Source organism: Empidonax traillii, unplaced genomic scaffold (genome assembly GCF_003031625.1).
Source record: "Empidonax traillii isolate 1590-97213 ecotype Southwest subspecies unplaced genomic scaffold, ASM303162v1 scaffold48:size2401408, whole genome shotgun sequence".
Lineage (NCBI taxonomy): Eukaryota > Metazoa > Chordata > Aves > Passeriformes > Tyrannidae > Empidonax > Empidonax traillii.
This window is the reverse complement of record NW_020955241.1, coordinates 1,426,994-1,454,051: the sequence shown is the minus strand read 5'-3', so window position 1 is coordinate 1,454,051 and position 27,058 is coordinate 1,426,994. Positions and strand designations below refer to the sequence as shown.

The 27,058-nt window shown below is 38.0% G+C and overlaps 1 protein-coding gene and 1 long non-coding RNA gene across 3 annotated transcripts in view; one reads left to right on the top strand and one right to left on the bottom strand.

Annotated features, from left to right (window-relative positions):
- The window catches only part of VWC2 (von Willebrand factor C domain containing 2), a 74,811-nt gene extending 59,513 nt beyond the window's left edge, over positions 1-15,298 (bottom strand). The window contains exon 1 of the mRNA XM_027878966.1: positions 15,280-15,298. The gene's annotated coding sequence lies outside the window, so the exon portion shown is untranslated. The remainder of the gene's footprint in view (positions 1-15,279) is intronic.
- LOC114055145 lies at positions 2,026-25,897 on the top strand. Of its 2 annotated transcripts, none has more exons than XR_003570660.1 (6): positions 2,026-2,523; positions 4,567-4,699; positions 5,382-5,455; positions 24,222-24,331; positions 25,267-25,465; positions 25,804-25,897. It is a non-coding gene; the product is annotated as an uncharacterized LOC114055145 (long non-coding RNA). The 2 variants fall into 2 exon arrangements; XR_003570659.1 differs by having other exon boundaries at positions 25,251-25,465.
- The last annotated feature ends 1,161 nt before the right edge of the window (positions 25,898-27,058 follow it).

The following is a 27,058-nucleotide window of genomic DNA, read 5'->3' as shown; positions in this document are numbered from 1 at the left end:
GGAAATCACCTAACATGCATCCCTTCCCATGATCTCATGCAGGGATCATGCCCCATTTTTCCTATTTTATTGAAAGAAGTGTTCCCTGTCTTCAGTGAGGAGACAGGGAGGAAAAGAGGAGGAAGCCGCATGGCATGTTCCCCAGGGCAGGGGGAAGAGAAGAGGAGCTGTGGTGAAACTGGGGAGTGGCCAGGGGTATTTAGAAAACCCCACACAGCAGCAAGATTTGCTTTGGTGTATCTGCAGAGTTTCTGCAGAGTCCATGGAGAGGACAGGATGTGATTATGGTGAGCAATGCCCCAGGATGTGTGCTGCATGTGCCCATACTGGTGCAGTAGCTCTGAAATTCTGGAAGGTGAGGGGGGGAAGACATCCCCAAAGCATGACTACTCTGGGAAAAGGGTTAGTTGTGCCTTTTTATTTTGCTTCATTTCGTTATTCCTCCTGAAAGGAAGAGAGTTGTTATATGAAAGGTATTTTTTATTGTTGTGCTAAAGTAGCAGTTGTTCAGGCAGGTTCACATCACAGCCTTCAAAAGATAGCAATTTGTGCAGTAGTATTTGTCCAGCCATATAAAATAAGGCCTTCAAATAACAGTCAATCTGAAGACAGAAAGAAAGAGACAAAGCTGAAGTAGATATGACTCTAACAAATTGTATATTTGAAAGCTCAATTATAAACAAGGAATTTAAACAAGTCTTAAAAAAAAAAAAGCAAGCTTCCATAACTATTTTTAAACTAGGTTAGCTTTCATCTTTTTATTTTTATTTATTTCTTCTGTTTTCTTTATGCCACTTGTCAAAGGACACTGAAGATGTTTTACAGTTCTCTTTTTTCACTTATCTGATTCCTCTTTAGTTGACTGATAAGTAATTATTGAAGAAATATTACACAGTATTACACAATCTGTACTTTCAGTTCTCTTCACTATTATTTTTAAATTATTTAGTTTTTTACAAATACTGATATAGCATTTTTTCTACTTTTCATGCGTGAAAACGAAACTTAAAAAACCTTCTGTCACTTAAAGTTTAGGATCTTCAGTACAAGGACTCTCGTTACACTTCTGTAAATCGCAGTTTGCATGCTGGGAAATAAATAATGAATTTTGTTCTGAGTTTTGCTTATTACTTGTAATACAAAAAAATCTCTGTAGACCAAGGGGAGATTTGAACTTTAGATGTCATAACGTTGTGAAACATCTTTTAAACCAGATTTTTGCTGCTACTGATTTATGTTAGAGGAACTCCTCCTTTAACTGAATATTTCCCTTATTATTAAACAAAATATAATGCTGTGCTGCTTTTGACTTTTGGGTGGAGTTAATTTTCTTCACAGTAGCTGATATGGGACCATGTTTTGGATTTGTGCTGACAACAGTGTTGATAATTCAGGGAAGTTTTCCTTATAACTGCACAGTGCTTGCACAGAGCCAAGACCTTTTCTAGTCCTTACCCCACCCCACCAGCAAGGAAGCATAGGGTGCACAAGAAGCTGGGAGGGGACACAGTCAGGTCAGCTGATCCCAACTGACCTAAAGGGTACTCCATACCATATGGCATCATGCTCAGCATACAAAGCTGGCAGAAAAATAGCAGAGTGAGAGGACACATTTGGAGTGATGGCATTTGTCTTCCCAAGTCACCATTATGTGATGGAGTCTTGCTTCTCTGGGAATGGCTGAACACCTGCCTACCCACTGGAAGTGATGAATCAATTCCGTGTTTTGCTTTGCTTGTGTGTGCTGCATTTGCTTTACCTATTGAAGTGTCTTTATCTCAACCCATGAGTTTTATCATTTTTACTCTTCTGATTCTTTTTTCTTATGCCACCAGGGAAGAGTGAACAAGTGACTGTGTGGGGTTAAGCCGATGTCTGGAGGTGAAGCAAAACAAATAGAAATAAAATACTTAATTTAATATAAAATATCTTAATTAAAGGTATCCGTAATGTGGCTTGTTTCAAAATGTTGGAAAGAAGACTAAGTTTCTTAAAAAAAGCTCTGAAAATCTCTCTCTTTGAGAAGATCAATTTCTCTGTCCTGCAAGTCTGTGGAGACTCAAGTGGACATATTTCACCACAGTAACAGTTCCCTTCTAGCTCCATGAAAGAGAGAGGGAAGTACAGGTTGCTTTTTTGTGTATGAGGTGCCTACAATTTCTACCACTTTTAATCACTTTTCTATTCTTACATGCCTATGGCATCTCTGATGATGGTTTTGCTAGAAAAATGTTATTACCATCTTAATCATAACACTTAAATAACACTAAAAATTGCACAGTGAAACCTTTGGAGAGTGAGGAAGATTCCGTTCAAGACCTGTACATATGGACTCATTCTGAGGAAAAAATAAATTTCCTGCTCACAACGCAGTATTTTGTGCTTGTAATTACACGACATGAGAGACATTCATAAATGAATTTTGATGCCCCTATTTTTACTACAATTTCAGTAGCCTGGAGAAAATGGATAATCACATCTCACAAAGTTTTCTGATATTTGTGCCTTTTTGCTCAAAAAGAGGTAACAAAACATTTTTATGGGTTCATACACATGGACGTGCACAAACAACATGAAACATTTAAATACACAATCCTTTGTATAAACAAGTCTTAATACTATACCTTGTGCAAAGCCAAGGGATGCACTACCACTTTTTTTTAGTTTTTACGTTGTCATTATGATGGAAAAGTGAACAAAGTATTTCTTAAGCTTGTGTTTAACTCTCTTCACATAGAATCTGAAATTCAGTTGAAAGTACGGATCAGTATTACTTTTTCTTTTATTACTTATAATTACATTTGTGGTTCATATAATATTTAAGTTTCTCTAGGTACATTTTTGTTTACAGTAAAGTTCTTCAATAAAGGTAATATTAACTATCAAAAGATTTATTAAAAAATTGGTTGCTGTGTTATTCTGCATTTTAAGTTAATAGATCTCATCCTTCCACTACTCTTTAATACTACTGGAGAAAAAACAACCCCCTAAAACCCAAACTCCAGCATTGCTCTCTCTTCAGTTCTCACAGGATTTCTTCGCTTTTATTGTATTAAAAATTGACCTAAACTTAATGAATAAATGGTATTGAAGAAAAAAAATTCTTATGTACCTTACAGGAAGATAGGGAAAAATAAAAGTTATTTTTGGCAAAATTGATTCAGCACTGTAACTCACACTAATATTTACTTCCATTCTCTAACTTTCTTTAAAACTTCAATAACAGGAATTTTACTGTTTAGTATTGGTTTTCCTTTAAATTATTTGAAAACATATGTATATGAAATAAAAGTATTTTAAACCACATTATTCTTATTCAAATACTTTGTTAATATTATTAGTGTGTAGTAAACACATTCATTATATGGTTGGTAATTATAAACTTTTGTCTTTTAGAAAGACAACTCCTTAAAAAATAGTGAAATTAGGTTTGCTAAGTCAAGAATTGGAAAGTTAAGGAATTCACAGTATCCGTGTAAAAGCCTGTCTTCTTCCCACAATTTATAGAATTAGAGTATAATCCTCAGGCATCTGACCCTGTAATATTAAAAACAAAACAAACCTTAACCCAAACAAAAACCAACTGTCTGCAGGCTCAGAGAACCATCTTGCCTCTTAAAAGATATTCTCCAAAACTTAGTGAGCATAAACCCCTATATACAAAGCCCTTAGTGATGTGCTTCCTAGAAAACATCTTAAAACTTTTCCTATTCTTTGCCTTCTTTTTCTCTCGTTATTACTATCCAGTTGGTAAAAGTTGAAGCTCTCGCAGTGACACTTCCTGCATAATGCATCCACATCTGATCCTGCAGCCCTCCTTACTCTTTGAACCTGCTGGCTAAGTTCAACCAAACTTGATGAAGGAATTGAATTCTGAAAATTTCACAAAAAGAGGTGGATTAATAGAGAAGAGCAACCTCGTAGTGGTTGTCCCCAAAGATGTGCTGTGACCTTGTGCCTTATTAACCACCAGTGACTCTGCATGAGACAGTACTCATAAAGGTGCCCAGGCTAAACTAGGCTCGTAGAGTGGAGGTAACAGATTTAAAAGCACTAATCCATAAGAAAATTCTACTAATTACGTTCAAATGCTTTTTGCTTTCCTGTCGTTACCCTTCCCTACACTACATTAGAAGTCCCTATGCCCCTTATCAGGTGTCTGTGATAAAGTATCAGGTAAACGGGGTATTATTTTGTTTGTCTTCTTAAAATAAAGGCCCAGTGAGGCCATTAAAATACTTCATATATATTTGATAGTGTCATCATTTTTAAAACTGAGCAAATTATTATTTGTAACATATTGGAAGTTTCATGAATTACAGAATCCCAAGTGGTCTGTCTTTAGATCTAATTACTGTAGATGATTACATTCAGGACCTTCTGCAATCACAGAGGCTGATGATAGAGTTTTCTCTCTAATGAAAAAGTTACGTGGCTCAGAAATCATGATTTAGGCTTCAGGCTGTCAGAGCAGAGCAAAGCCAAAAAAAGTCAGAGTAGACAGTCTTTGGGCTAGAACTTGAGTTGGGAAACAGAGAAGGATTATTTTGATGTGTTTGCACACAGGACCGAGACACCACAGATGCAACTAGGTGTCCACTGCAAAAATTGTCTGGTATCCCTAGAGATGCATATCCTTCAGTAACCAGGAAAGAAGGGAAAGGAGAGCAGAAACGAGTGGCCTGAAGTCATACAGCAGGTCAGTACCTGGACTGAGAAGTTTGTGTAAACCTCATGATTCTCTCTCCTCTTTTCAATTCACCATTTACTAGTCCATGTTGACTCTATTCTCTAGTAGAATATTGACTGGACTGTTGAATAGCTGGCATGCTAGGTCCCTCATACATGTACAAAAAATGTAGGTGTTCATCTGTTCAAAACACTTGGAGCCTTGTTCGCTTGTTACCACCAAGTCTTGATGTACTGATGTCCTTAGGTTGACAGTAGCAAGCAGGGTACTCAAGCACCATGGTAAAAGGTTTAACATGAAAGAAACAGAGGTATTCTGTAATTGTGATAACAAATGCCAGCTGGTCATGCCAATTGAGTTCACTATTTGTTGGAAGAAGATAACAGGGAACAACACAATGTCCCTTGCTACTAACAGTACTGCTTGAGAGTTATTACAGACAGGGCCTCGTAAGTAAATGACTTTTCAGATTGCGTCCTTGCAAAATCAGTGAAGAAAGTGACAACCTAGATGCTCACAAAAACTCCCCTGTGACACTAGTGACAGTGAATCAGGGACCAAACACCATACAGAGCTACAAATTTCTTCCCTCTCCTGACTGAGGACATTTAGCCCCATAGTCCTACCTTCCCAAATCACCAGGCTACTGGCAAGTAATGTCTCACTTAATACTGTTCTGCTTTATATGCAGGAAATATTTTCTTGGAGATGAGACCAAGACTCAGTCTTCAACACTGTCAATGCACAGAACTTCAGCAGGAAAAGGTAAGCAAACCCTTACCTATCCCTGGTCTACAGCTTCACTCAGAGCTTAGAAACAGATTGGATTCAAGATGTAATCTTAGAGGTCTTTTCCAAACTTAATGAGTCTATGATTCTATGCCTTTTCTTCTAATAATTCTATGAAATCTAACCATAACCAGAAAATATTCTCTAAGCACGACCCAAATAACTTTTCATGTGAACAGGGCCCTGTGCCCTAAGGTTACAGTCCCTACTGCTGCAAAACCTGTTCTTCTCTTGATTTTAGAACAAAAGCCAGAGACCAAGAACTGGCAAAAACACTGGCTAAAAATAAAAATAAAATAAAATAAAAATAAAAAAAAGGCATCTCGCTTTAGGGGTAAAATGGTTGTTGGAGATATATAAGGATATTAAACTGAATCAGCCATAAATTGGTTTGCCTGATTCAACCATACTTATCTTGGTAATCCTCACAGTGTTAAACTCTTACCTTCAAAGGCTTTCAAAATGCATCCTTCCTGCTCCTATTATTAAAATTAAAGCAGATTTAACATGATTACTGTTTCCTAAAGCAGATTCAGGCTGCTGAACCAATGTGGTAATTTCATAGGAAGCTAAAAGCTATAGCTCAGCTTCTCCCTAAGAATAGCACCAACAGTAGGGAAGAAGAAAAGAAAGATCAATGTCTCTGGTACCTTCAGGTCTCAGGAAGGACTTGGCTAGCTAGGACTTTTCACAGTCCTAACTGGCCAAGCAAATGACTACAATGACAAGGAGCTTGTTTGTCAAAGGTCCTCAGTCTACTCAGTCCTCAGGGTGATGGCTTGCTCTGAAAAATCATGGAATCAATCAACCTTCCTGGGTTCGAAGGGACCTTAAAGATCATCTAGTTCCAACCCTGCCTGCTGTAGGAAGGGACACCTGTCATGGAGGAATGAAAATAATTGAATATCATGGTTTGCTTTTTTCTTGTTTTATTTCACTTTAGGCTAAAAATAATTTTGACATTCCTGCATTTGAAAACAGTCTCAGAACTCCATGTAAAAAATATATTTCTGAAAAATTTTTTGCTTAGCAGTAACTTAACTGATACGTCAGTTTTGCAATACTCAAGGTTTATAACTCGGAACACGACAGAAAAAATGAAAATACTGGAAAAGAGTATTTCCCAAATATGTCCATCTCCCTCTTGAGAAATCATAAATAATGTGGAATTAATATGACACTAGAAATAAATTATTATCCAGGACTTCTGAAAATTTAGCTCTTAGCATGTCCTATAAATGACCTTGTTTTTTCACTTGGTTTCTAACCACAGTTCAGCCCCCATCATTATTTTCTCCAAAATAGCTATCTACTGAGAAAGTAATCTAGGTTTTGACATTGAAATGAGCTTTGTTTCACCAGCTGTTTGATTTCTGAAACTTGGGCAATTACAAGTCCTTTTGGCTCATGCCGTCTTTTGCCTTCCTTTTCTTACAAGGCTTTACTTAAATTTCTTTTTAGAACAGATTCAGAAACAGGTATTTATGTGCACATTTACAATTTTCATGTATGATTGGAAGAAATTCTTGATCTTTTATTCAAAAAAGTATTTTTTATTTTCCACCAGTAACTTCTACATAAAGACCATTCAAAGAATGGGGAACCTCAGTAATTCCCTAGCACTAAAGCTATTGTACCATTCATATTGTGCCTTATACTCTGAGTTTAATTTTCCTTCTGTATCTGATGGAAATCAATCACTTCCAATTGTCAAGCTTGTTTTGTTTGGTTTAGGGCTTTTTGTTGTTTGTTTGTTTGTTTGTTTAAATTAAGGAGAGTAACAGTTGATATGAGTTGTAACCACAAAAGTAGATACCCTTGCCACTACTCCATCAAACACTGGCTTGGGCCTTTGGAGAGATCCTTACATGGCAGCTTGCAACCACCCTAAGCAGTCATATTTCTCTCTGTAAATTAAATTTCTTTAAAAAGTCTCATTTTATCCTGAGGCTGAAATTCTGTTGCAGTAAATTCTGATCTACAGAGACATCTACTTCCCATTGAAGTTGATGAGAGCTGCAGGTGACCAGTGCCTCTATAGCTCAGCCCCCTAGGCTGGATTTCTCCCAGAGTATGAATATGTTATTAGTAAGAGTTAGCTATCTTTGGCTAAAAGCCTGGTGAAAAACACTTCTATGCTTTTCGCAGAAGTTGATTATGGCACAAACTTTCAGCTCTCCTTCTCAAAAGTTTTTGCTTATTTTAAAATGATTTTTTTTCAAGTGAAGCCTTAAGTAAGAAGTAAACATAAGAACAGGCTATCAGAACTTTTCTATTTTTTCAATTAAACATAACTGAATGAGATAAAGGGAAAAAAATCAAAACAAACCTTCTTCAGTCTCCAATGCTTTTTGTCTCAGTTGGGATTATTTTTCTTTAGAAAAATAGAGGTTGTAAATGGTTTTGGAAAAAGAAAATATCAAGCACACCTGAGGTTTTAAACAAACAGTTCCTGCTGTTAAACAAATCCACGGTGAATTGTAGATGGAAGAAAAATCCCTGAAGCAGAGGCAAATAATCCAGTAGTAGTTCACTGGATCTGTATCTAGGCTCTTGCTTTGGTACTAATGGGATTTCTTTGATAGGTTGACTCAGGCTTTTGATAGAAGCAAGATTTAGTGCGAATACATTCACAGCTTCCTTTGCTGCCTTAGCTCATATGTTTGGTTTCCAGGTTTCATGTCTACATTGCTTTTTAGAGTCTTTGCACAGATCACAGCTGTAATTTATTTCTGTGCTCTTTTGTGCTGCAGCGTTCAGATTACCCGAGAAAGAGCATCTCTGCTTTGATGTGTACCTGACAGAGATTAATTTGCCAGGAAGGTGGGTTCAAATTAAAGAATAACATTTTTCCCTTATTCTTAGCAACTCAAGGTTGCCAAACACACCACAGGATAAAAGAAGATGTGTGTGTATATATATTTCTCTTTTTACTTGCCAGCTGGCAGCTGGACGATCAAGAGTTATTGAATTATTAGAAACGTTTTCTTATTTGGTTGTTGAACTATGGAAAATGGGTTCCCCAATTCTTCTTCATCTTAAACTGAGGTTTGATTAGGTGATTCAAGAAGAAACCTGTTTCACATAATCCATCAAGTTCTTGTCTAGGGGAGTGGAATTGAGTGTTGTGCTAGTGTGAGGAACCCTCAGTTCCCAGGGTTAATTGATACAACTGCTGAAAAGGGCTGTCAAAGCCAAACAGTCAATTATATCAAGCCTGCAGGAGCCTGATGACAAGCCTCCGGTCAAATCTCCCAGCACAGATACATGCCATATTTTGTCAGCTGCACTGATGCTGCATCAAGGAGAGAAAGAACTAGTAATGCTGGCAAAGCTGGAGTGCTTTGCCCAACTTCCTGGAGCATCACGACTTGGATTTTTCATACTCAGAATAGAACTACCATAAGAAAATAATTATTTTACCTCTAGTCATCTAAGAAGAATCTGGGAAATAGACTTTAAAATGTTATCCCAAAATTACATATTTTAAACATTAGAACGAAACAAAAATTCCCAAACCCCACAAAAACTGAAACAAAAATCCTCTTCCTTCCTCTGATCTTTTCTCTCTGCACACAGTAAAGCCTCACTGGATAGGAAAATAAAAGATGTTTCAACTCAGCCTGTGGAATTGCTCTGGCAATGCAGGAAGCAACCTGCCTAGGAGAAAGGCAAGGAAGCGAGAAGACAGAGGATGAATGGGCAGGTTTCACTGGGAGGGTTGGGCTGGAACTTCAGCACCATCACACTGTGTTTGCAAAACTCCGTCATTTTTGACAGGTATGTAAATTCAGCTAAAAGTATGGTTAGAAAGTTTGCTGTACTAACCAAATCATCTGGTTTGCTGTCTCTACAGTTTTGTTTGAGATCATCACACTATGAAAGGTGGAATATGAAAGTATGTGTTCAGGAGGGAGAATACATCTGAGAAAGATTTCTGTGGTGTTTCTTTATTGCTGACATGTAAAAAGTAAAGTGATCTTCAATTCTTTTTAAGAAGTAGACAGTTGGATTTGGATCAATTAAATAATTCATATTAAATGTATTTGATGATGAAGGGCTGAATGACATTCCAGAACATCTGATTTTCATTCCCAAAAGCCATGCTTCAGTAACGCTCTCAGTGTTGCATTTTCATATTGTTCAGACCTGCATCTATAATTTATAGATCCCAACATCTCTCTACAAATCAAGGATTATTTGCTAAGGTGTGGAGAAAGAAATACATGAACGAAAGATCACCTAATGGGACTGACTCACTAGCAATTTCTAAGGGCAGTAAAGACTAAACATGAAGATTTCCTGCATCCTCTGCAATTGCCCCAACCCCCATGTAAAAATTATTCTACTGTCACCCAAATACCTTCTGATGAAAATCCCTGTGAAGCAGCTATACTTCCATGACTGCATTCACTCTGACTCAATCAATCAGAATTGTCTGCGAGAAACATCTTGTTAAAAGTCTTCATCCAGTAGAGTGCAGAACTCTAGTGTCAGACTTTCATTTGGGGCAGAAAAGAATTTCTTCAGTTTCTTGCTTTCACTTCTAGCTCAAGATTGACCATTTCTCCTTCACTATTATTCTTTAACTTAGTTGCAACATTGTTTTTATTCAGCTGCTTACCCAGATTTACTCCTGTGTGTGTATAAAGTAAGAATAGAATGAATCCTCCCATCTTCCCTCTTTTATACCATACACCCTTCTGCGCAGTATGCAAAATGTAGCATGAAAATTATGTGAGGCCATAATACATACATGATCGTATAAAGAGATGGAAAATGTGTTATAATGAGGAATAAATCATGCCTCACAAATTTCCTAAAATTATCAAAAAAAAAGAAGTCCATGGAAATACTGGAAAGAATGATCCATCTAGGGAAATAGACTAAATTGCAGTTTTCCATAAAAATTTAAGCGAAGTCATTCACCAGAAGGTGCTAAAAAATAAACTAATGTGGTACAGAAGAAAGATCTGCTTATGTATAGAAAACTAGCTAAAAGGAAGGAAACAGCATAGGCAGATGGGAGTGACAGCATTCCCTAGGGCCAGATCTTTTTTTTTTTTTTTTTCCACCATAATATGAGAGATCTGTGGAAGAGGTGAAAAAAGGAGTGACAACGTTTCATATAGTGTGACAAGCAACATTAAAACAAAGGGCAAACAACTGATGGACTCAACATGAGGTATATTATCATTTAGGAAAGACTCCTGAGGCACTGTTGGTAGGTATTCAAAAGCTACTCTACAAAACTCACTAGCAGTCAAAAAGAAAGAAAAAGAAATGTAAGGAACTGTTAGGATGAAACAGGAAACAAATATAGACTATCATGATGATACAGCATAAATTCATATCCCAAATGTTACTATGGTACCCAAAAGTACCATAAGGGCAAAATTGTATTTAGAGTTATTGAATGATTTATATTTCAGATGAAATAAACATCAAAGGCCACAAAAATTTTAACAGAGAAATTACTTTTGGGCACAAGAAACAAGGGGAAGGAGAAATCTGTTGGATAACCTAGGCCAATTAAAGGGCTGGGCAATCAACAACCATATGAAGTTTAACAAGGGCAAGTGCCTGGCCTGACACAACCCTGGGTGTTCATACAAACTGGGGAGCAAGAGGCTGGAGAGCAGCAGTACAGAAAGGAACCTGGGAGTCTTGGTCGATGGCAAGTTGAATATGAGTCAGCAGTGCCCTGGCAACCAGGAGGGCCAACCATGACCTTGGAGGCATCAGGCAAAGCATCGCCAGCATGTCAAGGGAGGGGATTGTCCCGCTCTGCTCTGCACTGGTGAGGCCTCGCCTTGAATATTGTGTGCAATTTTGGGCACCACAATTTAAGAAAGATATAAAGCTGTTGGAGAGTGTCCAAAGGAGGGCAACAAAGATGGTGAAGGGCCTTGAGGGAAAGGTGGCTGAGGGCACTTGGTCTGTTCAGCCTGGAGAAGAGGAGACTGAGGGGAGACCTTGTTGCATCCTCACAAGGGGAAGCAGAGGGGCAGGTACCAACCTCTTCACTCTTGTGACTAGTGACAGGACTCGAGGAAATGGCAGGAAGCTGAGTTGGGAGGTTTAGGTTGGATATCCGGAAAAGCCTTTTCACTCAGAGGGTCGTCAGGCACTGGAACAGGCTCCCCAGGGAAATGATCACAGCACCAAGCCTGTCTGAATTCAAGAAGCATTTGGACAACATTTTCAGGCACATGGTGTGATTCTTGGGGTGTCCTGTACAGGGCCAAGATTTGTACTGGGATGATCTTGGTGGGTTCCTTCCAACTCAACGTATTCTGATTCTGTGAACTGTAAACTATATGAGGAAGAAGTTCAGGGAACAATTTTTCAACACTTCTAGTGGTATAGAAAGTAGGGGTACCCAATGAAAAGTAAACAGGTCATAATCAAACTAACCCTCCTGATTTTTAATATTATATGTACTTAAATGGTGGGGTTTTTTTGTTGGTTTTTTTTTGGTTGTTTGTTGGTTTGGGTTTTTTTGATCAGAGTATTGACTTTAAAGAACAGTTAAAATTATGAAAGTAATGTCAAAACTATTAAATAGGATGGTCCAATGCAACCTCTGATTCAAAATGTCTCTAAACTGCAGACTGCCAAGAGCAAGAGTCAACACCATGAAAATTTTATTCCATTTTTAGCCTGTTTTTACACTTTTTCCCTAGCAATCTCTTACATGCTACTGTAAGAGAGAATAAAACAAAACTACAAATAGACCTCTGGCAGTTTTCTTAGGTAAACCTGTCTTGTGGGTTTGGGGATTACATGTAGTGTCTCATTTACTATATGTATTTATTTTTAAATTTTATTTATTAACATATTTTCTTCAAGTTTCACAGATTCAATGCACCTGGCTGCCAGTTTAATTTAAAATAAAAAAAAACAGCAACTTTTCTCTGCTTGATATTGCTTCCTTCTCACAACATTGAACTTTAGGATTTTACTCAGGTTTTTTAACAGAATGATAGCTCTAGACCAACGTTCTCTAAAAGAACACTGGCAACTTATATTAAATAGTTTTAATTCCCTCTAACTATTCCCCATTGTCCAACACATTTTCTGAGATCCCAGAAAACACCATTTCTTTCCTCATTGATTTTTTTCTTTACTATGAAACAAAGCATTGATTTTCTCCCTTCTGTCTTGTGTTTCTAATGATACGTAAATTAACACAGTTCGTTTGTATGCCACCTTAGCAGGACTCCTTGTCACACCAGCATCACCAATAATAGAATGTAGGACCCTCCACTTAATCAGCAAGCTGATAAATGCTGCACCAGTTGACGAGAGCAATGGTTGGATTGTTCTTCCTCTGTGCCCTTGGGCAAGATACTTAATCTAGCCTACCTTTTAGTTCTATGAGTACCCCATAGAGAAACCGTTTATCTATCCCATACATGTCTGAAGATGATTCAGATCCATTAGTGAATGTTACATGTGCTCAAATACCTCTTGCAGAGGCACAATACACAGTCCCATTATTTGGATTCAGAAGAGTGAACATATCACAGTTTCACTGGCACAACCTGTCTTGTCTCTGCAGTAATCAATACATTCTTGAAGCTGTACTATTCATCCTCTCTCGCACTTTACAGGTGCTATTCAGCATCACTAAATAAAATTTGATTTTACAGAATAAGCATGATGCTTAAACTCTTGAAAAGAATTTGTTACCACCTGTTTTGCTTCTTACAAATTTCTTGCAAGTTCCTTGCTCTGTAACAGCTGCTGAATAGACCAATATTGTCATTATGCCTTGCAGAATTGCAGAATATACTCATGTAGTGCATCTTTGCCTAATATTTCTGTGACTCCCCAATACAAAGTAATGCTGAACTAGCATTTATTCAATTGCTCCATTGTCTTTACCTCTTGAGGCATCTTGGGGTTTTTGAAGGGTTTTTTGTTTGTTTTATTTGGGCTTTTTTTTTTTCCTTCCATAATGTAAAATGATGCTGATGTATTCAGAAGAACCCCAATTTGAGGGGTTTTGAAACAGTGATAAAGAGTACCCATGGCTCAGGCATTTGGCAATAAAATAAGGACCTTTTATATCTCAGGACAGTGCTCCTCAGACTAAGAACTCAGAACTGAGAGGTGAAAGAAGTGTTCCCAATAATCAAAGTGCTATTTCTGCCATTATGCACCTTGCCAAAATACCTTGGAAATACATCAGCAAACAGGACCTCTGTGAAGCACCACTGACCTGAAACAGTTACTAAGCAAAATGCCAGCAGCAGGTTTTACAGACCAGACTCCAATAAGTAACTTACTTGAAATTGTCTGTTCTTAAAGTTAAATGTTTTTAGAGGTGTATTTTCCTTATGCTTATGTTGTGCTATGCTGCTGTGGCTGATGTTCATAAGCGTAGGGGTGAGAAAAGGATCCCATTGGTATGAATGAGATATGAAGAGAATAAAATGCTCTGTGTGATAGAAGAAAGCTTGCTAATCTATTTCTTTCACTGAATTCTGTGTCAATTCCAAAAGGAAAATATTTAAGTGAGTACAAGTAAACCACATTCATAAGAAATCAATGTTAGAAGTAGACTGATCCATTCATGCAAAGTTGCAACATAACACATGTTGTACATCCAGGTAGTAGCTTGTTTGTACTCTTCAAGGACAACTCTGCCAGTAAAATTGAGCATCAGAAGAAATGCTCACCACACAATAGAAAAACTACAGTGTAAATGAATCATTCATACTTGTCAGCATTTGCTGATTCTGTGGATTGTCTCCTGAGCCTGAAATGTGTTCTTAAAGAAATGAAATCTTCAATGCTGCACTCTGATTGACAGACAGCACATTATCTTTTTTTTCCAAGCAATAATAAAAAAAAAAGTGCTTAGAGCTCACTAGCCACAAGTACTTATTAAACAACTAATGAAAAAAGGCAGGCCTAAAATTGAAAGAATCTCACTTACAGGCAAGTGTTGCAGAGAGATGTGTGATCTTCAGAGGTACCTGCCATGCGGAAAGGAGGGGCAGCATGTAGTGAAATTCTTCTTGGGAGGAGAACCATCCAATTGGAAAACTGTTTATTTATTGAATTGCTTACGGCTGATACTGAACTGGAAAACTTTTACAGACCCCTTAATTTTTCATGAGTTTCTTTTTTTTTCAAAACCATGATAAAAAATATTGATAAACTGTTGTGAAACAGGTTGGAGATTAAATAAACCACCATTCACGTAAACCATCACTGACATTAACTGGCATCTTTAATTATAGTGTAGAAAAGATAGTAGGGACTCAACTGGCACCGAAAGTGTAATAACCTTCACATTTTGCACACCTCAGCTTCATCCAGCCAGAAGTACAGGGGGGAGTCGTGTAGTGACATGTTGATCTGTTATGCAGATTAAGAAGATTTTTACATATTAGTCTGAAATGTTGTACCAAGACTAAATTCCTATCAATATTTAATTAAAGGCAAGCCATATATGACTATTTTGTTAATAGGCCATGAAGCACCTCTTACAAGTGACTGGCTGCTGTGCATAAGCCTTACATTTCAAATGTTTGTAGCTACATAGAAAGCAGCTGTGTTGATGGAAATGTCTCAGCTATAAACAATGAAACTGTTTGAAAATATACCTACTTGTGCCTGCAATGAACAAAGAAACAGATCTTTACCTGTTTGCAGCAGCAAATAAACCATATCTGAGGACAGTAGTGTATAATCTAGATAGAGAGTTGTGGCTGCAATATTACAATGACAGAAGAAAAAATGCAGATAAGTAAAGAAAGTAATATTCCACATGTTAGCAAGCTTACCTAAGGAAGTCTCAGTCCTGGGAGTGGAGACAGTTCAGGCTAAATGATCTCCTCTGATCTCTCCCAAGCAAGAAGAGTTTTCCCCATTCATACTATGGGTAAACAACACACAATCACAACTTCAATCTGTTTAAAATTGAAAGCAGTCAATTAATTTAAAAGGAATGACATCCACTTGGAACAAACTTCTCAGGCTAAAGTGAGAGAATGATGTAACAGAGAGAAAGGATCAGATTAACATGGCAGAGCTTAATAATAAAGCGAGGAAGCCAGCTGCTGGGAAGCCAGCCTGTGAAAAAGGAAAGGATCAACACTTTTTCATCTGAAGAAAAAAAAAAAAAAAAGTTATGTAACACACTGCAGCAGCTTTGATTTTTTTTCCTCTTCCTGGCCAGAAAATCCCTATAGGGAGAAAAAGAAAAATCATAGTGAGCTTCATTCTGCTGTCCACAGGTAGGCAGACCAACAGAGTCTGAAACTGAGATCAGGTCATTAAAATAGGGCATAAATACTTGTGTATTTCAGTCTGCCTTGGAGGCTGTGTAACGCAGCACTTGGAATGTTTGAAGTCCAGTCACCTCCCTGGGGCTGTCCCATCTAAAACAGATTCACCCTAAAACTCTCTGTAATCTTTGATACCTGTATCTCAAGTCTACAATTATAATTTCTGTGTTTAAGCTTGCATGAAATGCTCAAAGAGCAATTTCATGACTGCTGTCTGCTGTGCGTGGTCAGAAAAGTCCCCCTGTTGCTATTGTCAGAGACTTTTGAACATCTTCATACCTTTTTTCACTTTGATTTTGTGTAAAGAGGTCAGAGCAAAGCTGCAGATTAGCATGGGAGCTCTAACAGAATGGTGTCTCCTTGAATTAGGTAGAGTGCATGTATTTGCATTAATGTTCAGTATAAAAGGCACACATCTTGCTATGTGAATGTGTTTGCAAAATCAAATAACTTCCATCTGACTGACAAACTCTATCCCAAAGAAAGTGCTCTGAATAACCCATTACATAAAAGGAAACAAAAGTGAAGCATATTAAAAGCAATGTATTTAAAGCTTGTTCATTTAAGAGACATCGGAACAAGAGCAGACATCTAATACTCTAGCTGTGTATCCAGTCAAAGGCATTTGTGCTTTAACGGCAGTAAACAATTTCAGGATGCTTTTGAAATGTCATTGATCGTGGTTTGTAGTCATCAGAACTGCAGCTGTCTTTTACTGCCTAGCTGGTGCTGGGAACTTGACTTCCTTCATTTACATTTTCATTTCAGGTGCCCACCCTGCAAATTCACTGGGTAGAAATTGTGTTCCATGCTTGGAACAGGAAGTTATAGCCATTTGAAGGCTTGAAGCAGACTAACCAAGTATTAACTATTTTTCTCCTTTAGTGGAGTAAAAAATTTGCATAATAGTGGAATTTATCAGTTATTGAGCTTTAGCTTAATGATAGTGGATTTTACAGTACAGCGCTTCCCACTTCTGGTAGCCTTAGAAGTCCCTGAGGAGGAAATGCTTATTTTCCTGATGTTTGTGATGAGTTTTCAGTCAGGGAGTTTGGAAGAAAAGCAGAAATGAAATAATTACCAAAGTCAACTTAGGTAGACAATAATTTTATTCTCTCTTGTTGTTTGAAGACTTCTGCTCTCTTAATATAGCATGCAACAGCAGGGCTAGTGATATTTAATGGATGGCCTGATCTATACCTATTGCAGAAAACAACAAAGCTACCCTTCACTTTTCAGTGCACAGGCACATGAAATAATACTATTTTCTTAACTTGCTAAAATTTCTAGCTACCAAGGAGAAAATCCCTGGATTTTCAATTGTTTATCTATACTTCTTGCATTCTCAAGGGTTTCAGACATTGGTGGGTAGTAAGAAAGTATTTTCTTATACTAAAAACAAAAATTGTGCCCTTTTTTTAAGCAGCATCACAGACAAATTGTGGCTTGAAGCCCAAGCCTCATAAAGGTGAACGTTTTTATTTCTTCTGAAGACCATTTTTTGCCTTGAGAATTAGGCATTTGTGAGAACTGCTTGCTAATGTTGCACAACAGATCAATACAGCACCTTCTGCAGCACATTTTGAAAGCATAAGGCTGGCTATGACTTCCAAAAAGATGATGATGGTGTTTAGTACCCAAATCCAAGCGCTATCTTCCCAAATGAAATATCCAATTCCTTCAGCTTTCTTTGAAGGTACTCTTCCCATGCTAGACACATATGTGTGACATAGCCCAAGAGTAAGAGTTGGATTTTTCAAAGCCATATGCTCATTTCCTGAAAACTTGGTGAGATGGGAGGACTTGGGGATTGTGTGTGTGAACCAAAACAATGTTGTTCTCCTCCCCATGTCCAAAAAAACCCCCAAACAGCCCAGCACTTCAGGCCATATGCAGCATATGAGTTGCCACTATAATCTTACTTGGCAAGATTTCTATGGATGCTACCTAAAATAAAACCAAAAAAATAAGCACAGCCTCAGCAGGCAAAGTCTTACACACAGCCTGGTTGCACAATCTGCTGTAGAGGAATATATACCCTGAAGAAATTCTTATACATTTATTCACTTTCAGCATTTTTCAGTTCATCTTCCTCTCTGAAATAGAAATTAACCCTGTGTAATCTTGTTCTCTACAGAGAAATTAATCCAGATTTGCTTTTACTACCCACTCCCCTGCAAATTTGCCACACAAAACCTGAGACAGCAAAGGAGGCCTTGCTTTGTGAAAAACATTGTTCTCCTGATGTCTAGCCAAAGAGTTGTTAAACTGAAGCACTGACAACTTATTTTGCTTGTCAGCAGGGCTCTGAAGTCACTGATGGAGAAGCTGTGTTTACCTCTTTTTGCTCTGTTGGGCAGAGAGCAGAGCACTGCTCACTGGTGTAGTTCACACAGGTTTTGGTATAGAGGGCATCTCCCTCTTCCCACACTTGCAGGACAACCTGGCTGCAATGTGTGGCAGAGGCATAAATTTTTCCTCTGCTGCCATCAGAGCTGGGTTATCAGACTTGCTCTTCCAGGAATCCCAGTTTGTCTTTATATTTTCAGTCTGTTTGTGGTATTAAACAAGCAGACTGGCCAGCGTCTCCACTGGCCCCTGAGGAGCTGAAGGGTGCCAACAATATCCTTGTGTGTCTTGGGCCTAGAGGAACAGAGAAAAGGACAGCTTAGCTCCTGGCTCCCAGCACAGCAAAGAACATGCACAATGAAATCAGGAGGTGTACTTTTCTAGAGCAACTGCGAAAATTCAGTGAACAAAAGCATTGTAAGAAGAACAGTTTTGCCTTTTTTATACAAGAAAAGAAAAAAAGTTTCTGTAAACAAATTTACCTTTTCCTTCTCATAAATCTAAACTTGATCTAATTTGTGTGGGTTTTAGTCTAGAGACAAGTCCTGCTCTCTAGAAAATGTGGCTTATTTGGCCAGGGTAAATTAGGTACAGGATAATCTGCATTCTCCAAGTGCTGAAATGCTTTGGCCTCCATTTAAACTAAACTAGAATATTCTCTCATGTTTGGAAGACTGAATGCTATATTTTGCTCTTATTTGTGCTTTCAAATTTAATATGCTCATGCTATTTGAACTGAAAACACTGTGATTCCTGAATTTCCATATTAAAAATCTGTACATATGATTTTTCTACATACATAAATATTATGAATACATGCATTAGAGACACGTATATATACAATTTTTTAAGATTAATTATTAAGACCTTTTTATTTCTTTAGTCATATAGAACATTCTTTCTCTAATGAGTGGTTTTGTGGAAAAAAAGTTTTAAATAATACAAATGAATATGTCCCAATTTCAAACTAACATAAGACTTGACCATTATTTTATTCTAAACTAGCTGTGTTGTAGCTGTATTTATGTATGTCGATTGACATCTGTGTAATCTGTTTTCGAAAACATAGATTGTGATTGTACCTATATTCCATCAATTACTACCAGAACACTGAGATAGATGACATTTCAGGTGGTGAAAGTCAGCACAGCACAGTTATATTTGTCCCCTGGTACAATGTATGGAAGCAAATCCCTTTCAGGACTTCCCAGTCAGGATTTCACCCAAATCCAAAAGTTTGTTTAAATTTCTTGGAGACAACGGATCTTCTCTGGTTCTTCTGCCTGTGCTCTCAGACTTTGCTAGAAATTAGGAATAAAGGATTTCTGTCTTGGCAGGTGCAAGCTCAAAGTACACATATATTTTCCCACTCTGTTCAGCAGTATTCAATACATGAATCATAGAATCATTAACGTTGGAAAAGACCTCTAAGATCATCGAGTCCAGCTGTTACAGCACCACTGTGTTCACCACTAAACCATGTCCCCAAGTGCCACGTCCACAAGACTTTTGAACACTATCAGGGATGATGATTACATCACTTCCCAGGGTAGCCTGTTCCAGAGCCTGACCACCTTTTCAGTGGACAGATTTTTCCCAGTATGTAATCTAAACCTCTTCTGGTGCAACTTCAGGCCATGTCCTATACCTTGAACATAGTATTACTTTAGCTGTCCCTGGTTTACATTTCCCCTTCCCTTCCATAGATTCTTACAACTGCGCCTGTGGTTCCTAGGCAATAAATTACAGTGCTGCATCCAAGGGAGGAAGTTTCCCCTCATGGTACTTCCTACCCAGGAAACACCCCTAGCTGATATTTCTGGCAATGGCTTCACATCAGACATCCCATATATAGCATGCCTCACTACAAAGGTATGTAACATAGGGCTTAGAGCTTAGGAAGGCCTAAGTTGAGACTTAAAAATGCTGATTGTTTAGCTAGTCCTGCCTGATGACTTCAGGGCAGCAGTTTTGCGAGCATTCAAAAGATGAAAAGGACATTTATAAATGTTTGATCCATAACTGTCTCTGGGGCGATCTGGCAAAGCCTACAGAGCTATGAGTTATATTTTTCTTATTTCTTCATTCTGTGATGGCAATCAAATGAACAAATGGTTGATTCTGCATAGCAATTGTGTGTAATAGAAAAAGATACTGATATTAACTGAGACCACTGATCTGTTAGTTCACCTGGAGGAAAGTGGTAAAAGTTCATCATGTGTCATTACCTATGGCAGTAGTCATTAAATAGTTTCTAATGACTATTGGCAGAAGGAATACAAAGAGAAGACAAATTCAAAACCAACAAGCTATTAATTTTTAAGGGCTGTGGTATTATCAAGACCTTTCAGTGAGTGAAAAAAAGTAGATCTAATTGATAACTCCAAATACATAATACTTTATTTATTTGGAGGCTGAGGAGCTTTATACACACACTCAACACTAGAGACCAAAACAAAGGTGGTGAATTGCTACAGGATGCAGTGGCATAAGGCTAGCAGGTCTGTGTAATTCTGATCTTTATGCATAAGCCTCAGCTCTTGGGCTATGCAGCTTGGATGCTCTGAGCTGCATGAGCTCTTGTTCTGTCACCCACCCCATGTCCTTCTTTACCGGCCCCCACCTTATTCTGTCCCCTTTCTTGTCATTCTTTCTGAGCTGGAAGTGAGCTGCACTGTACTGCCATAACAGAGCAACCCCTTCATTTGGGCCTAGCCTGCAAGGAATGAGGGAAGAGATTGATCCTGATAATGCTGCGTATCAGGGAAGCAAGCCAAGGTTTAAAGCAACAGCTGTCATGGCTGACCTGCCAGCCCAGGGCAACCATCTGTGACTGACCAGCTGCCACATACCCTGAGAACATGAACACAAAAACATGCTTCCCTGCTTTTGCTATACTGTCTCTCTCTCTTTTGTGTCTGTTTTGTCAAGTACAAGAAAATTACTTCTGTTCTCACAGAACTCAACTTGGAAAGTCAACAACACAACTTTTTTTTCAGCATTATTTTAAGCCTAGAAGACTGTTTATCAGCCCCTTTGGGCCAAGGGGGCTTGTTTAAGCTTCAGTAGTTGGTCTTGCTTTACTCCTAAGCCCAGTTTCAGAACTCACTGTGACTTGATTTTGATTTTGCCTTTCTTGTATTGTACTTTAAATGTTTCCAAAAGGGGATATGTGTTTTCTAGCATCTTCTGATGGAAAAAGTAAATTGAAAAATTTATACTCAAAGGCTGAGCCTTGTTGATTAATATTCCAGAAAAACAAGATTTTGTAATTTTAGCTCCCTACATCCTTTTTTCTTTTTTTTCTTTGAAATTAATTCCTAAATAGTTTCTAGAGTGTCAAGGAACAATCTGTTATGGAAAATGCAACCTCAACTTGCAGAAACACAGGAACTAGTTATATGAAAAATAAACCACATCACTTACCATAAACAGCTTCAGCAGCAATTAACTCACCTTTGCAGTTTGACTGCAAAGTATATGCTATACTAAGTTTGCCAGATAGGAGACCAAAACCATCTAATCTGGTTTTATGGTCAAGACCTCTTTTGAACTAAAGTTGCCCAAGTGGGGCATCTCTCATACTGACACCTACAACAGCTGTACTGACAGGACCTCACCTGGGGTTAGGACACCTTGATTTTGGTCTGGGCAGATTTGACTGATCCTGACTATTTTTTATCAGAGAAGGATTAAGGAATTATTTGATAATAATTTTTATGACCAGGACAAAACCTAGTGTATTAATCACATTATTAATGAAGTTATTGACACAACTTTCAGATGAATTTGGTATTAATTACTTACGTTTCTTCTTTTTCCTGTTTATTGCAAATAAGCTATTTCTAGAGGACCGTGGTGACTCAGAAAGATCCTGCTTTTGGTTTATCTTAATTTTCATATTTTCATAATCCTGTGTGTACTCTTTGATAAACCTTACCCAAGACAGTTTGCACTCTGTACCACAGATAGATTACCTTCCTAGTCAGACTATTTTTCAAACTCTAATGTTTATGCATTTGAAAAGAGACTGAATTAAAATAAAATAATAAATAGAGTTATTTTGATAAAGCCTTAATAGAAAGCTAAGACAATGTAAAACAAATGAGAGCTGTTAGAAATGAATTATTAGCATAGCAAGCTGAAAAGTTACTCAGCTAGTATGTGGGGGACATGATTTCAAATACCTGCTTATTTCATTTTCCCAGTGACTGTTCATGGTAAAGCAGTAATAGAAATGGCACTAGGGGTTGATTAATAAGACTTCTGAGAGGGTGAGAGCTCACATTCAACTCCCTGTTTTTAAAATATAAATTGCCTTTTCTTTTTGTTCCACACCTTGAATTAAAACAAATTCTTTAAGAAAACACATTGCCTGCAAGTTAGAATAGTTTTTCGTAAGTGAATGAAAACACTGAAATAAGTCACCTACAGCTCTATTTTTCCTAAAATCTGTCTGTGAGCATTTGCATCCATTATTGTACATGATTTTAACATTTATAACTATATTTTGGCCCAGTGTCCGTGCTGGTTACATGTATGTAGATGGGCCATAACCAGTTTGTTTTCTCCAGTAGTTTTGATAGAAACTTAAGAATTTTAAAGTTCTGTGAAAAGTGAGGATAGGAGACACTGTATTATATTTAGAGTAACTGCACTGTAAGCGTTTGTTGAAAATCTGAAAATTCAGCATATCATCAAGGTAGAATATGTTAGGAAAAAATACAGCCATAATCATCTAGATAATAAAATCAATGTGTTTTGACAAGAGGAATGCCTCATGGCACTATATTTGTTAGAAATACCAGCTAAAGCCATTTGCATACCTTCTGAATACAAGCGATCTAATTGTTGTAAAGTGGTAATAGAAACATGCCTGGAAATATACTTAGCATTCTTTACAGGGTTTAATCGAGATATAAGCATTTAACAGCAAATGTTTCTTCATATATACTGCATAATAATCACATACAAATATTGATATTTTCTCAAATATTATGTTCTATGTATATTATCTTCAAGGCCTTCAGAAGCTACTGTTATTCCAAAACATACCATTTTTCTTTGTGGGAATACATGACTAGGATTTTCTTCTTCTTGCCTAAGAGTCATGATCATAGCATTGGTAATTTCAGGAAACTATGAATACACTTCGTGCACTAAAATTGGATATGTCTTTATGTAAGTGTTTGGCATGTACAAATAACCTAGACATACTATTTTATCACAGGCTTCACTGGAAATTGTTAACTATCCAAGGACACTGTCAAACTGAACTTATATCCATTTCTGTAATTTTCTTTTGATAGAAATTCAGGCCTGTACTGCTCTGCCAACAATTACTAAAAGTACATAACTTGTAGAAGTAGCTCATTGCTGTAGAAGAAAACAAGAACCCTAGGGAAGACATGGATGTGTATTAAAATGAGATGAACATGTTCCTGCACATGTACTATTTATTAGACATCTGTATAGCAAACAATTTAATTGATCTGTTCAGAAAAATATTTACAGAGTGTGAGAGTGAGCTGGGACACTCAGCTCTCAGGCTCAGGTGCAAAGCTTCATTTAAATTTTATTTAATACAGAGGTATTCTTTTGTAGCTTCATAAATAACCTCTATTAAACATATTCTTTCCCTCTTTTGTTAATTATTACAGTTTTGAGGCTGACTTCTGTGCCTGAAGTTTTTGCTCTAGAATTATGGCTCCCATATTCCCCTGTGCTGGGATTATGCTGTTTCACTGTGCAGCCATGATGAGCAGAACTATTAATAGCTCTCTCCCTTGTGCTGCACTTACTGGGCAGCTTGTGAACAGCCAGAAGTGCAGCAACTCAGCACTACATGTCCTTCTGTTACAGCCTTTTACCATTTCTCTGTTAGTCAACATACTTGATTACGAGTTGCTTTTACTGTGCTCTTCCACATACCTAGTGCTTCATAAGAAGAGGCATGCCACTCTGAAGAACACCTGTGGAAATTCAAAGCCCCAGTCCCACATTTAGTTGCTATACCTATCTGTAGCAAAATGCTTATTTTACAAAAGAATTACTTCGTTTTTCTTGCCTGCAGCTGGGGCTGTTTCCAGGTACAGTCAGAACTGGCAATAAGCTCTCAGGAGCAGCTACACACCCAGGACCTTGTTCTTCCTGCAGTTCAGGCACCCTGCAAAGCCAGAGCCACCCCTGCTTTACTCAGGTAATGGATAGAAGCAGAGATGGGGAATAAAACGGCAGTCTTCCTCTAGTACTTCCCAGCAGCAATCATAACCTGTCTCAGATCCTCACATTGACAGGCAACATAGAAGACTCATCTGCTCTGGAGTTCCCTGGAACCTTACTGTCCAGAGCATTCTTGGCCCACTGCCATAGGACCCCTGAGCTTTGGTCATCCTGCCCAGCCCATCCTCTTTCTCCTCATGTGATTGTTGAAACTGTCGTGCAGCTAGAATTCTATGTTGCCTACCTGCCTAAAAACTCCTGAGCTGTATCTGCTGCTGACATGGGTCTCTCTGCATCTTCCCTTTTTGTTGTGCCAGCTCTGGCTTTGCAGGCCAGTGTACACCCATTTGTCTCAAGACAAAACATCGTGTCCCACATACACTGAGAGCTGAAATACAAGTTTTCAGTCTTTCTTCAAGTGAGCCTCAGCATGCAGCCTGCTGGTTCTCTAGCAGGAATAATAGTGCCAGAAAAGAGAGTTTACAAATCATTTTTTGGCATATTCTAAGTCCTACACCATCCACGAAGACACAGGAAGAAATTGGTAATTCCAGGTCTCAAAGCAGGCAGTAAATGATTCTGTGTTTTTGACTTACAAATGTGAGAAATGAGGCACCAGTGAATCAAACCAAACCAGACACCTTTTATAACTTATTTTGAATTAATATCCTTCTCTCCTTCCCCTCCTACTCATGTTAGGTTCTTACTGCTGTTCATTTACAATGTTCAGCATATAATGAATGTGAGTAGCTTCAGGAAAAGAGCTGATGCTACTCACTGAAGGAAGACTGTTCTTCACTTTGGGGAGAGAAAGGGATTTTGTGTGCGGGACTGTGTGGGAAAATTCAGGGGTGGTTTCAAGACTGTTAATATTTTTTTCCTGTTCTTATCCAAAGCTTTTCTATTCACAAGGGAAATATTCAATTAGGAAACTCCTATGGAGCAGAGGGGGAACTCAGCAGGTGAGGAGTCAAAATCTCTGCAATCAGCACTGATAAAGGGCTGTTATTTTGACAAACGGGATAAAAATAAAAAGCATAAAAGGCTGCAGCAGGAGGCCTGAAACAGACACTGAGCACTCTCCTTACTTAGTGAGGATGTGTTTGCCATGGTAAGTCATGCATGATGGTTGGAGGTGATATTCTCTGATTTGTTACTGTTTTTTTTCTTATTACCAATTACTGTAGTTTGAAATGTGTTAATGCTTTCAAGACTTTGAGTGCAGCATTTCGATTCACTTCACAGGCCTTCTGTGTTGGAAGAGCGACAAAGGGCTCTGTGTTTCAATGTCTGCTCAGGTCTAAAAGAGCGTACAAACCAGATAGAGAAGGTGCAGGCTCAGTTCAGCACACACTGAAGGATGTTTCATGGGCCTGATCTTTGTTTGACTGATGCATCAGGGGTCTACAGGACATCTTACCTGATATTTGACCCTCTACTGTATTTCAGAGCATGTAGGATGGCAAATGAGCTGCCCAAAGCTGTTTTCTGTGGCTCACTGAAGCATGATGACTGGGGAAGCACATGTTAAAAGGCCACACTCGGCAAGAGCATCACTTTGCAGCATTGACCCCACAACATGTAAACCTAGCCTAAAATTGTACATACCCTAGGAGTTTTTACAAACCAACTCAAACTAACACTGTATACACACAGACAGCAATGGAAGAAAGCCAAGAAGGTGGAGGTAGTGAGCTACATCTGAGACATTTGCAGCTATTAGCATACTGAAGTAAATTGGATTAATTTCTCAGGCAGAAGTTCTCAAAAGTTGAGTCTGGATAATTAAACAAAATGCAGATCCACCTTTATCCAGCTTTTTTAGGAAGGCTATATACTTCTAATGGCTAGGATATCAGAGTATCCTATAGCTGCATATCTTGCTTCACTTGTGCTATGCTGTGATGTCTGATAAACCTATTCAGCTCTCATTGTTGAGGTTTTTTATCTCTAAAGTAGGATTAAAATACTTGCTACCATCCCCTGAAGCACATGATGGATGTGTGCACCTCAGGACGGAGACAATGATGAATTGTCTTTGTGAGCCAATTTAGAACTCAAGCAGCTTCACGTGGACTTACTATGCTCAGTAACATCAGAGTAATATCAATACAAGCAAAGACTGTCCTAATCTGCAGAATCAAATTGTTTGGAAAACACTAGATTTTTCCAGTCAATGTGAATGCCTTTTAAAACTTCTCACGTACATTTTAATCCTAAAGAAGTTAGTCACATGTTGATACTAGTCTGCTTAGCAGGCTATGATACAATATTCATTACAAAGTGATCAAAACCAATCATACAGATATAATCTACTGTGGAGACAAAAGCCCTGAAAAACAGTAAGAGATTAGCAGCTCTGCTATATATGGAGTATGACGGTGACAAAAGCCAGCTAATTATTGCAGTTATGCCTCAATAATTTATAAAGTCGGTCATTTCCCTGAAAGATCTATAGATCTCTTTTGACTCCTCAAGGGAAGAACAGATGTATCATAAACAAGAGTCTAGATTCTCCACAAAGGGATTCAAATGCATGTTAATGCAGTCCTCCAGTCCTTTGAGAGAGTAACTGAAAATTTAGATGGCTGTTTGAATGAGCATCCTGAATTTTAGGATATGTCTCTGGGTTCCAAAAAGCTGACTATGAAAACAGAATCTTTTTTGTCTCAAAACAGTTTTCCCTAATCCACTAATATGGCAT